The following is a 13201-nucleotide window of genomic DNA, read 5'->3' on the forward strand; positions in this document are numbered from 1 at the left end:
TGTTCATCTTTTTTTATATCGGAAAAAATATGTGTTTCTAACAACTCAAAATATGGTTTAAAATTACTAAAAAAAAAGTAACCTCAAAGTATCTTAAAATAAAATAACATACAATATAGCCTAAAAGTTAAAAAGAAAAATAAATAAAATCATAGTTTTAAAGTTATTTGATCAAAATAAGCAACTAAATGTGTATGAGAAAAATTATCTAAATATTTTTTTCTTAAAATAAAAAGGAACTAATTGATATATTATTTACATCAAAAGCAACCAAAAGATTACTTTTTTTTTTAAACTTGCAAAACACTGAAATTTCTGGAAGCGAGAATTTTTAAGTTTTTTCCATTTTCGGTAATATTTTTGAATTTCGGTATTTATGCTGATGTGGCACATCGGTATTTGTGCAAATAAATTTGTTGAAGGTATTTTTGCAAATAAAATCAATTTTAGGTATATTATTGAAAAAACCCCAATAAAATATCCTCCTTAGCTTGAATATCCAATTATGAGATGTTGGAAATTATTTTACCAGGATCTTAGATCTACTCACAAGTATGTTTATTAACATCCTAAATAAGAACTTTCTAAAACGATAAATTAAACACATATAAAGTTTAAGAAACCTTACATTGGGTGCAGCGGAATTAAATGACTCCTTCCGTTCAGATCTCTAACCCTTGAATCCTTTCTGTAGCAGAGTATTATCAAGATTTGAACCTGGATCTCTTTCTCTGAATCCTTGATGCTGAATCTCCTTTGCTGATGATCTTTCTTCACGATCTTCCTCACTATGATTGAGGTATTGCTTGCTGTGTGTGGGCACTACTCTAATCACTAAGGTAGGTTCGAAATATGAAGGAAGAAGAGAGAGAGAGAGAGAGAGAGAGAGAGAGAGAGAGAGAGAGAGAGAGAGAGAGAGAGAGAGAGAGAGTGGTGGCTAGAGAAGAGAGAGGAGGCTCAGGTTTTTCTGATGTGAAGTGTAATTTTCCTGAAGCCTTCACTATCTATTTATAGCATTCCACTAGGGTTAGTGAAAATCCCGCTTAGTTAATTTGGAAATTAGCAGTTGTTTATGTTTAATCATGAAATTATTTATAGCTATTTAAATAATTTATTACTGTTATTTATGGAATTCAGAAATGCATGATTATGTCATCAGTAGTTTTTATATTTCGCATTTCCGGTGTCCGGTATTTTGGAACTCGGCGTTTGGCTCAGTAGAAATCACAACTTAGTATGTTAGTAATTTGGGGACGGGTTTAGGCATTGGGAATGTCGGGAATGGCCGGGAATTTAGAATGTCCCAAAAATACCCCTTTAGTTTGATTTATGTGATTTTATGGTGGAGGGGCAAAATGGTCTTTTTGCCCCATTAGTGTTTTGTCTTTTAGTGACTTTTTATTTAAAAATTAATTGTTTATTTTATTTATTTGTTGGCTGAAATGAAATGTGTATTAAGTGACTTTTACTCCTTTTTCCCTCATTTTACAAAACAAAACCCAACACTTAGAAAAATTTAGAAAAAACTCTCTCAAAGCTTTCTCTCTTTTCGGCTGGGAACTTGGGGTGCAAAGGTTGGGATTTTCTTCAAAATTCAAGCTTGATTCAACTTATAATTGTGAACTCTTGTTGTGGTATGTGGTCTCTAACTTCCTCTCTTTAAATTATTGGAAAAATTGATGAAAATGGTGATGCATGCATGATTTTTGGTTGCTGTTGCTGCTGTGTTTTGGTTGTTAAATTATGAGGTTTAAAGCATGTTAATTGATGTTAATTAAGCTATGTTGAAAGCATGTTGGATAGATTGTTTAAAGTTTGAGTTTCTATGCAAAAATGTGGTTTTTGGAGGAAAATATTGTGAATATGTTTCTGTGTTGTTGCTGTAGTTTCTGTTAGTTTTCAGAGGTGTTATTATGCTAGTTTAAGTGGATTTAAGCTAGTGGAATGCATGTTTAGGTGTTTTTGCTCAAGTTTGAGTTTAGAACTCAAGCTTGAGCTCCAATGGCATTTTTCATGTTTGAGGTTTCTGGGTGGTTTTGATGCCTTGGATTTGTTCTAGGGATAGTTTAGAACAGGTCTGGAAAGTTTGGTACCAATTGGGGTTGAATTGGTCGAGTTATGAATTTTTGAAGTTGTCGTCGCGAGGAACCGGAATTCGGTTGTGCATCCGGAATTCGGATGGGGGTCCCGACTTCCCGAACCGGAATTCGGTTGGGCAACCGGCCTACGGTTGGGGGATTTTTCAGAACCCTAGTTTTCCTCGTTTTTATGTTTTTAGGGGTATTGCCATGCTTTTTATCGATAGGGAAACTTTTAGTTTCAAGTTTTAGTCCCCGGGAAGTGATTTAGCGTGTCACTTATAGCGTTGTGATTTTTATGGTTTAGGAGCCGATGTCCGTAGCTCGGCTTCGGTTCCGGTCGGGTTGGCCAAGCACACGAAATCGGAATCCGGGTAAGATTAGTATAACAAGATGCATATGTAGATTACATGTTTAGCGTGCATGTAGGAAGCCTGCTAGATTACATTAGTTATGTATATAGGCTTCGAACCATCCAACCCTGTCACGTCGGTACAGGCTGGAGTATGACCAAGAATGCGGAGTATGACCGGTTCGACCGATCAGGCTGACACTTGGTTGGTGGTTCAGTGCTATTGACCTATCCCGTCGGTACGTGGAGTATGACCGGCGGCGGAGTATGACCGGTTCGACCGATCAGGAGGATACTTGTCAATAGTACCGTCCCCTGAACGTTCAAAACTCAGTACCATGTTGGACATGGCAGTAGTGGCTCAGTACCATGTTGGACATGGCAGTAGCGGGACTCAGTATCGTGTTGGACACGGCAGTTAGTATTATATATGATATTATTATGCTTTTCTTACTGAGTCTGTCGACTCACAGTTTATGTTCATGTGTAGGTAAAGGCAAGGCTATAGCTGATGGACCGTGAGCGAGCTTATGAGATTGTACATGTCGGGGCGGTTAGGCCTGGAGCGTACGATCCTCGGGACAGCAAGGCTGAGATTTTTGTAACTGTCGTTAGACGACTTTTATTTTGATGTAATAGTTAAACAGTGAAACTTTTTGTAAATATTTTTATAATCGGGATCCCGAGTCTTTTATAATATGTTTTACAAGTTTAATCAAAAAGCAAAATTTTAATTAATCATGTTTTTCCATAAACCTCGTTGATTAGCAACGAGCTGCACAGTACGTTTAAAAATCACGTAATACGCCTAAGATAGTTAGGGTGTTACAGTTAGGTTTGAATTATTTGGCATTAAAATAATGAAAATATCAACTTAAAAACCCTACAAAGGTGGCCGGCCATGGCTTAGTGGACTGGGCCTTACTTTTTGCAATTTTGCAATTTTAACACCTTTTGTATATGATTTTCTCAAAAATGTCAATTCCCTAATTCAACCATTTAAATGCCAATTCTAACTATTTAATAATTATAAATAATTATTAAATAATATTATCATTTATCATATTTATTAATTGAACCATACAAAGTATCATAATTAACAAATATGCCCCTATTAACTCTTTCTTTACAATTTCGCCCTTACTTAGTGAAAATTTCACAAATAGACATAGTCTAATTTGTGAATTATAATTGATTAATCAAAACCAATTACATGAGTCTTACAAACAATATTATCTCAACTAGTGGGGGGACCATGAGTCTATATAACCGAGCTTCCAATAAGTAGATCAAGAATTTAGCACTAAAATTCACTAACTTATTAATTCTTCGTTGAATCCACGCATAAAACTTAGAATTGCACTCTCAGTATATAAAATGCTCTATATGTTCCACCATATAGACACATCATTAGTTATCCATTGTTATAATCCTAATTTGATCAATGATCCTCTATATGAATGATCTACACAGTAAAGGGATTAGATTACCGTAACACCCTACTATGTATTTTATCCTTAAAACACTTGACCCAGTATAAATGATATTTCAGCTTATGTGAAATGAGATCTCCACCATTTATTTTCGTTTGGTCAAGCTCGAAGGAGATCATCCTTTGCTTACTATTTGCCAGATAGAAGCTATAGATTCCATGTTTATGCTAGCGCTCCCACTCAATTGCACTACCGTGTTCCCAAAAAGTACGTATCACCCTGACCTAAAAGTAGGCTTAACTAACAATTCAAGGAACACGAATAGCCTTTCAAGATTGAGCCTAAACATAACAGGATTAAGATCATTTGATCTAGGATCAACTTGGCGATATTGACTTGAATAGATTCTACGGTAAGTTTAATTAAATCTAAGTCAAAGTTCAATATCGGTCCCTTCCGATGCATACTCCATGCATCCAACCTGAGCTTTACTTTAACCAATGTTCTGGAAAGAACATAGTATTTCTCCAAATACAAGTAAACTCTTGTTGTAGATTATCATATCAGTAAAACCCTGTGTCTGATAAATCTAGGAAACTTTATTCACATAGTCATGTTTACTTTCCAATGTGATGACAGCACAATAAACATGATCAAGTATGTGAAAAGGGTTTAAGATGAATTTATATATCAAATAGACAAGCAATTGATAAAGTGAACCAAAACATACACAAATGAATGAAAAATACTTCTGTTTCTTTATTGATGTTGAATAAAATAGATTACATTGAAATGGAGTTTTATTTAAGGCATAAAACCTAACATGAGATTCATGCACTTCGATTTCACTTGATGAATATCAATGTTATTCTCTCGGCACCAACATAAAGCTTGTAATAAAGCCCATCCTTGAGCTATTTTTGGGGGCATCCGTCCTTGACGACTCATAGTCATTGCAGCCATAGCTTCCCCGAGGAGTTTTGAATCAAAGCCCCCAGGCCTGTTCTTCCTTTTTTACTTGAGACTTCACCATTGACATTGATCTTCAATTTCCCCAAATCCAGGAGAACCATTCCTTTTGTCTGGTTTGGCTGTGTGAGGGGAGATGAGTCTTCTGGTGTTGTTGAGATTGTTGGTAGAAGGTAAAAAATTCCTCTGCTTCTTGATAGATTCTCTTGGGATGCTCCTGCTGATTCTTGAACATAAATGAGTTTCTACTGTTCCAACACTTCCAAAGAATACACATTAAAAGATTAAAAGTATAGTAGAAAAATGGGACTTAATATACAACATTGTATCAAGAATATGTATTCCTTTTAAATCATTCAGAGTGTGTTTGAAAAGCGTACCTGACCACACCCTCTTGATACTCTTACAATCAAACAAAGCATGTTGGACAGACTCAAGATGCATGTTATAACGAGGACAAGTGGGAGAGGGGAGACATTTTTTATGAAAAAGATTTTTAACAGTGGGAAGGGTGTTATGACAAAGTCAGTAAATAAAGTGTTTTATCTTAGGGGGAATGCATTGTACGCAGAGGGATTTCCACCAAGAATTGAGAGTATCAGTGTTAGAAGAAGAGGGCTGGGCAATAATGGTAAGGGATTTGGCAAGATGGTACCCAGTTTTGACAGTATAGTGACCAAAAGAAGTGTGTTTCCAGAAAAGTGAATCACTATGGTTAATGTCACGGGGTGGTAGGGACAAGACCTCATGGACGATATCATTTGGGAAGTGGTTGTTAAGGAGGGGGATATTCCAATTACCATCAGGGAGGAGCGGGTCAGAGACATGGATGAGGTGATTTGGCAGGGAGATGGGGAGAAAATGACAGTTGGGGATCCAGTGATCCTCAAGCATGTGAGTAGTGACTCCATTACCAATTCTCCAAGAGAGACCAGTTTTGAGGAGAGATTTCCCCCAATGCAGGCTCTGCCAAACATAAGAGGGGGAGTGTCCCAGAGGGGCGTCCAGAAAGGTGGACCTGTGATAGTATTTGGATTTGAAAAGAGTGGCAAGGAGGGAAGATTGGTTAGTTTGGATTCTCTAAGCTTGTTTAGCAAGCATAGCTTCGTTGAATGGTTTTACGGATCTAAAACCAAGGTCACCAGAAGCCTTAAAATTGCACAGGGATTGCCAATTTTTCCAGTGAATTTTACGTTCTCCATTTTTAGATCCCCACCAAAATTTAGCCATCTCCTTTTCAACAAAGTTATTGAAAGACTTTGGAAGTTTGAAGATCGACATGGCATAGGTAGGGATAGCTTGGATGACACCTTTGAGAAGAATTTCTTTACTTCCCTTGGATAGAAATTTACCTTGCCATTTAGAGAGGTAAGACCAAATTCTATCCTTGAGAGGGTTGAAAGAGTGGTTTTTTGATCTACCAAAATACTGAGGTAATCCAAGGTATTTGTCAAGGTGATTGGTAGAAGGGATTCGCAAGTAATTGTGAATAAGAGTTTGATAGGTGAGACTTGTATTGGGGGAAAAAGATGGAAGATTTCTGAAAATTGACCAATTATCCTGAGATATTCTCGTACTTGGAAAGAGCCTCTTTGATGACATTGCAAGCTTGGATGTTTGAACGACAAAACAAGATACAATCGTCGGCAAAAAGGAGATGTGAAATTTTAGGGGCAGTACGAGCAATCTTGAGACCAAAAGCATTTTTAGAGAGTTCAGATTGCTTAAGAATGGAGGAGAGGCCCTCAGAGCAAAGGAGGAAGAGGTAAGGTGAGAGGGGGTCCCCTTGTCGAAGCCCTCTCGAAGGAATAACATGCCCAAGGGCATGGTCATTGATATTAAACTTGAAAGTTGCAGTGGACATGCAAGTCATGATTAAAGAGATAAACTTAGAGGGAAAGCCAACTTTTTGCATAATCTTATTCACGAAAATCCATTCCACTCTGTCAAAGGCCTTAGCCATGTCCAACTTGACCCCCATCCAATCAATCCTTCCCTTCTTCCTATTTTTGATGGAGTGGAGAATTTCTTGGGCCATAAGAATATTGTTAGAAATGAGACGACCTTTGTGGAAAGCACTTTGAGTAGGTGAAATGATAATGGAGTTTATAACCAACTTAAGTCTATTGGCCAGTACCTTGGAGATGATTTTATAGATAGTTGTGCACAGGCTAATAGGACGATAGTCTTTCAGGGTCAAGGGATTTTTAATTTTTGGTATGAGGGTGACAAGGGTGGTATTAAAGTGGGATATATCAGACTGATTATTAAGGAAGTTGAGAACAGCCTCAATCACCTCTCGTCCCACAACATGCCAATTTTTTTGGTAGAATTGATTGTTGAACCCATCAATGCCCGGAGATTTATCAGGGGCCATTTAGAATAAGGCTCTCTTGACTTCAAGGGGCGTAAAAGCCTCTTCCAAAGATTGACAGTGACTAGAGTCAAGGGTGGAGAAAATTCCTGTGAGGGCATTGTCAATCAAATTGCACTTATTGTGGCTTTATTGTCAGTTTCGTTTCTATACCCATTTTTTATTTTCTATTTTAATTTTAATTTTAATTTTACTATTTTTTAATTTATACTCAATTTTATAGGTCATATCCCTATTATATGTATTAGGAATTCTAATTTTAATAAGTTATGTAAGGTTATATTTAGTATTTTAATTATAAAAGAAGGTATCTATCAATTAAAATTATTTTAGAGTTATATTTAGTAATTGTATAATAAAAAAAAAATAATTTTCAACTTATCTCAAATCTTTTTCTACTCAATTAAAAATAAGAATTATTTCATAAAATATCCAAAAATGACACTTTAACATTGCTGCAACACTACTCTTTTTTCACAATGTTTTCTTTCTGAAAAACAGTCATTTGTAAAACCATATAAATCCGTAAAAAAAAAAAAACAATTTTAGATGATTTGAGTAAATTTTTTAAACAGTTTAACTACAAAAGGGCCTTTCTCTAGTAGTGTATATACACATGTAAACAATTGGGCTTAAAATTTGACATTGAGTGCCATTGATTGGCCCAATAATTTTTTTTCAATTTAAATAGTTATAGGAAAATTTACTTGGTATACTAACTTTTGCTATTTTTTTACAAAAATACTGTCAGACGGTATTTTTTACTTTTTTACTGTGTTTTTTAATAACTTTCATACTGTAGTATACTATGTTAAGTTTTCACTAGTGTTGTACTGGTATTTTTTAGGTGTTCTACTATTGTTTAGAATGTTATACTTTGAGTTTTACTAGTGTTTTATAAAAATATAGTATTTTTGAAAAGATTTCAGTGTGACAATATTTTTGTAAAAGTTAACCCAAATTCTAGTATTATTGTAAATTTTCCTAGTTATATCTTGAATCTAAAAAGAAATTGGAAAATATTATATATAATTATGGAATTTTTTATAAATAAACTCGGTTATGCTAAAACAAAATTATTCCATCTATATTGATATTATAGCAAAGCCTCATTAAAAAACCCCTAAAAAGCAAAACCCAAAGGGAAAAACTCTATAAGGGAAAAAGAGTACTATGCGATAAAGTACATGTATATGATATTGATACAAATATTATGGTACGCATAATCTATTAGATTACCAAATGCCCTAATAATATGTCAAATAAACTAAAAAATGTGTCAAATAAACAAAATTATTTTACCAAGATGATTATGTTAAGATGACTATATCTTGATTGTCATAATTTTACTTATTTGGCACATATGTTATATGTTAGTGTATTTGACATATTTTTTTTTAATTCATTTGGTAATACCATATAGTCGACTACACTATATTCAAAGGCTTAATTAATATATGGGATTGATGATGAGAGTATCAATTAAATTCTTGAGCAATGTTGGTTGTGTAAAACCGTCACCTTCTCTGTACATCTCATGGTTCACTCGTACAAGATTGAGAACTCTCATTAAGAGTGGTCTAGGAATAGCGATTGGATAGAGAAGATCTTCATTGAGATCCTTCCATGAATCATTAACTTGTTCGTTAAGTTTCTCTATAGCTTCTTCATCTGTTACACCATATTGTTTGATGTAACACTCCACAGCGGAAGCCACTACATCTTTTGATAATTTTCTTCGATCCGACTACAATATATGTATAAATATTAATAATATGCATCAAAAATTTATGTTATAACTAAAAAATTGTTACTAAAACTAATGATTATTTTTTTTAGTGATTATGGGAATGAACTTGCAATTTATTTGCACTAAAATAACAATATATGACATGTTTTCAATAAATGACATGACACCATAATATTTCTTATAAAGTACAATAATGCAGCACTTAATTGATCATGTTATGTATTAATTTTTTCATTTTTTTTTAAATAATATTCATAAATTAATAATAATATTTAGACCTCACAATCATTATAAATAACTTATTATTATACCTTGTGGTAGCCAATGTCATTCATAAGTCTTCCAACAATTGACATAGTTCGTATAATCTTAGGTTGGGGTTGAGAAAATATCCAATCCATAGATTCTTTTGTTACAACATTTCCCATTCCACAAAAGGCCATTGATATTAGCTCTTCAGATCCAGCATTATCAAGTCCAATTGGATAATATTCATCAAATGTTGGCATATATTTATTGTGTAACCATTGGACTTCCTTACTATAAGCTCTAACCATACATTGCAACTGAAAAAAAAAATCAACAAATTCATATATGTTAATGATGAAAGTTCATTTCTTTCTTCACAAAATAAATAAATATTTATTATAAAGAAAAAAAGATGGGAAAAAAATTTACCCCTTTCTTAACATAACTCGCGCAGTATGAATTTTCCTTTGTAAATTCTTCAATTTCATTGAAAAATTCTAAACATTTCTTGTAACATACTTTCATGTACTCTGGCAAGTTGTCAGTAGCGAAAATATCCCACCTGATGATCATATCATATTAATTAAGTAAATATATATTTGTATTTATAGTAAACTACAAATCTATTTTTTCATATTATATAATGATGTATAATATAATTATAGCTAATTTTTCAAAAAATTCTAACAAATTTATGTAAGAATTAGGATGGAAGATGCAAACAACTTATTGCACGAGGGAAACAAGCTCTTTGAATCAAAATTTTTACATCTAAAATTATTTAATTTTTTTTTGAAAATCTATAAAAGATCCATTGCAGCTACAATATCCAATTACAATCTTATTTCATATGTTTTTATATATAATTAAATACCTTTCTAACATCCATGCTTCAGTAAAAGGCCTTAGCTCTTCAAGTGTACCATAGCTATCATAAGAATCATCAATAATAGTAAGCAAAGAAATCAACTTGGTCATCATCAACCTAATTTGGGAAGTTTGAGCTTCAAAATATACTCCATAATTCCAAATGTAACACTCCACTATTCTGTCTCTTGAAAAAGATTGCTTACTTTTGAAGTCAAACTCCTTCCACCACCTTCAATAATCAATAGTTAAAATTGTAATCAAAATCATCAAACATGTATTTGTATGGAGGATGTTTACATATTTTTATTAAATATGTAACAAAGATTACATTCATTTTTATAGTTGTTAGATCAATATTAAATGATTGTGAGTAGGTTAGAAATTAATTACAAATAATTAATAAATTAATTAATTGTAATCTAATATGCTTTTATTTTATTTTCTTATAAATAAAAAATAAAAACAATTATTCAAAAATATTAATTATTAAAAAAGATTGTATTAAATATTTTAATTAAAAAATAATTTATTTTAAAGTATATAGTTAATTATCATTGATCTATGTTTAAAAATAATTTTTTTACCTTCTAACATGTTAAAACATGTCATAGAAAATGTAGCGATCATCATGGTTGTAACCATTAAGTAGTCACTTATATATATAAACATATATATATATTTGTTTATAAAAACAGAATAAAAATATTAATTTGTACTAATTTATATTTTTCATGTATATATATTGTATATGATTTTATGCATTCTTTTTAAAAAAATTCATATAATAACTTATCATCAGTCGAGTTCAACATAAAATACTAACCTCGTAATATAATTCAATTCCTTTTGATGTAGTTGTTGAAGCAAGTTAAAATCTAGTTTGGCGAGGGTTAAAAGAAGCTCTTCGTGAGAAGGTAGTTGATGGTAAAGTGATATGTAAAGTCTTGCCTCTCTTCTTTGTAAGCTCTTTCGAATAGGGTGCATTAGAGCATGTTTCACTAGGTCTAAATAAGGAGAGCTCAATTGGGATGTTTCTACTAAGGACTGAAGATGAGTAGTTGTGAAGATAATTGCTTCATCTAGTATTTCTTCTCTGCGAACTCTCATTTGTGAAGCTTCATACAAATTTAACATTCCTCGAATGTCACTCGAAATTGATTCCTTAAATTTTCCTTTCTCATTCTTGTACTTGGTGAATATCTCTATTTTTACATCGACATTCCAAACCAATTAACACATGGTTAGTATTTTCCATGTGATTTTGTAAAAATACTATCAAAACAAAATCAACGAATTTAGTTATCGAAGATTGTAAATTTTTTTTATTATATTATTAACTTTGACATATTTTATCATAACGTTAACAATGATGATAAAATAAAGAGAATATTAAACGTGACATATAATATAATAAATATTAAAGAGAACATCACATTTAAAACTATTATTATATATATCACGTTTAATATTATATTACTAATATTATCATTATTATTATAACTTTAATTTAACAGTGTATACTTACCACATGCAATATTATAACCTTGTTCCCTAAGCAACCGAAAGCGAAGAGCATCAATATAAAGGTTATTATCACCAAAATCATGATGAAGATTGTTATTATTATTATGAAATTGCTTCAAAACTTGTTCAATTTCATTTTCAAAATAATAAGATAACCCCAATCGTTGAATATCATCAATATATTCAAGTGTCTCTAAAGGGTTTTCCAAAGGATGAAGACCATGCATGAAGTAATTTATTCTTCACTTGTTCCTTCAGCTCAATAATCTTCACATAACTCTCTTTGTTATTTTCCATAGTTTCCTGAACACAAAATCCATGAAGAAATTAACATGTAAATGATCAATAGTATTCAATAAAATAAGTGAAATAATAATTATATAATAACAATATAAGCATATATATACTTTAAGGGATGAGTGATCATCATTTGAAGCACAAGACATGAAATAATCGCCCCAAATGCTTGGAGTAAACTCTGCAAGATTAGGGCGTTTTTCATCACTACTAATTAAACTCATTTTTCTTTTTTGTTTTTTTTAGATTTAATTGCTCACTTTCTTTCAATATATTTGGAAATAAAGATCATATATAAGCCACATATATATAGTAGTTAAAATATGTGGGAAATAATATGTTCTATTCCTCCATGTTATAGATTTGACTTTGCATGCATGCAAGTGGGAAATCGTACAACGTTTGAAAAGTAGGTATATATAACGATCAAATTATATTGGAGGCGGCAGCTACAGAATATATATGTATATATACAGTCACGGACCTAAAATTTTTACTTGTAGGGCTTATTTATCATTAAAAAATATTTATACTTATATTATAATTACTCTTACTAGTTTTATTTAATTTTGTGGGGGCTTTTTTATTATTTTAGTCTATAATTATCAAATTAAAAAAATTACATTTAATTTTTTAAAAAGTAATATTTTTGCTAGTGGGGGCTATAGCCCCCACATTGATAAGAGTAGGTCCGTTCCGGTATATATATATATGTATATTATTATTATTATTATTATTATATATAAAATAGTAATTTGTGACATAAATATTTAAATTTAATTTTTGGTGGTAATAATACTTAAGTTATATTTCTCAAACTCTGTAGGTACCTGACCCTTATTCACGTGTAATTTTTTTATTGGTATGTTTAAACTATTTTTTCTAGAAAAATATATAAAAAGTTAATAACTTGAACCAATTAAAAATTATTACGTGGTAATTAACTTAACATCTAGCCATATACCCAAAGACAGAGGTATGTAGCAGTCTAGGATGGCCCTAGCTCCCCACCCAAAATACTGAGGTATCTTGTTCTCATTAATTTTACTATATATGTAGTTTTATTTCTATCAAATGTTACTAGGTGCCCACCCCTTAATTAACTATAATAATAAATGTAAAAAGTTTTCAAAGAACATTGAAACAAACGGTCTAGTAGTATATTTATAGGCCTATTATATAAATACATATATATTTATTAAGCACTCATATTAAACCATATCTAATTGCATGTATAAATATATTTTTGGCCCCCCTAAAATTTAATTGTGGCTCCGCTTTTGCATGTACCTATAGAAGTTTTAA

General features: G+C 32.0%; 1 pseudogene; it reads right to left on the reverse strand.

The window, feature by feature from the left end:
• Positions 1-8272: 8272 nt before the first annotated feature.
• On the reverse strand, positions 8273-12401 carry LOC115695419 ((-)-germacrene D synthase-like; annotated as a pseudogene).
• Positions 12402-13201: the final 800 nt, after the last annotated feature.

This window comes from Cannabis sativa, chromosome 6 (assembly GCF_029168945.1).
Source record: "Cannabis sativa cultivar Pink pepper isolate KNU-18-1 chromosome 6, ASM2916894v1, whole genome shotgun sequence".
Taxonomy (NCBI): domain Eukaryota; kingdom Viridiplantae; phylum Streptophyta; class Magnoliopsida; order Rosales; family Cannabaceae; genus Cannabis; species Cannabis sativa.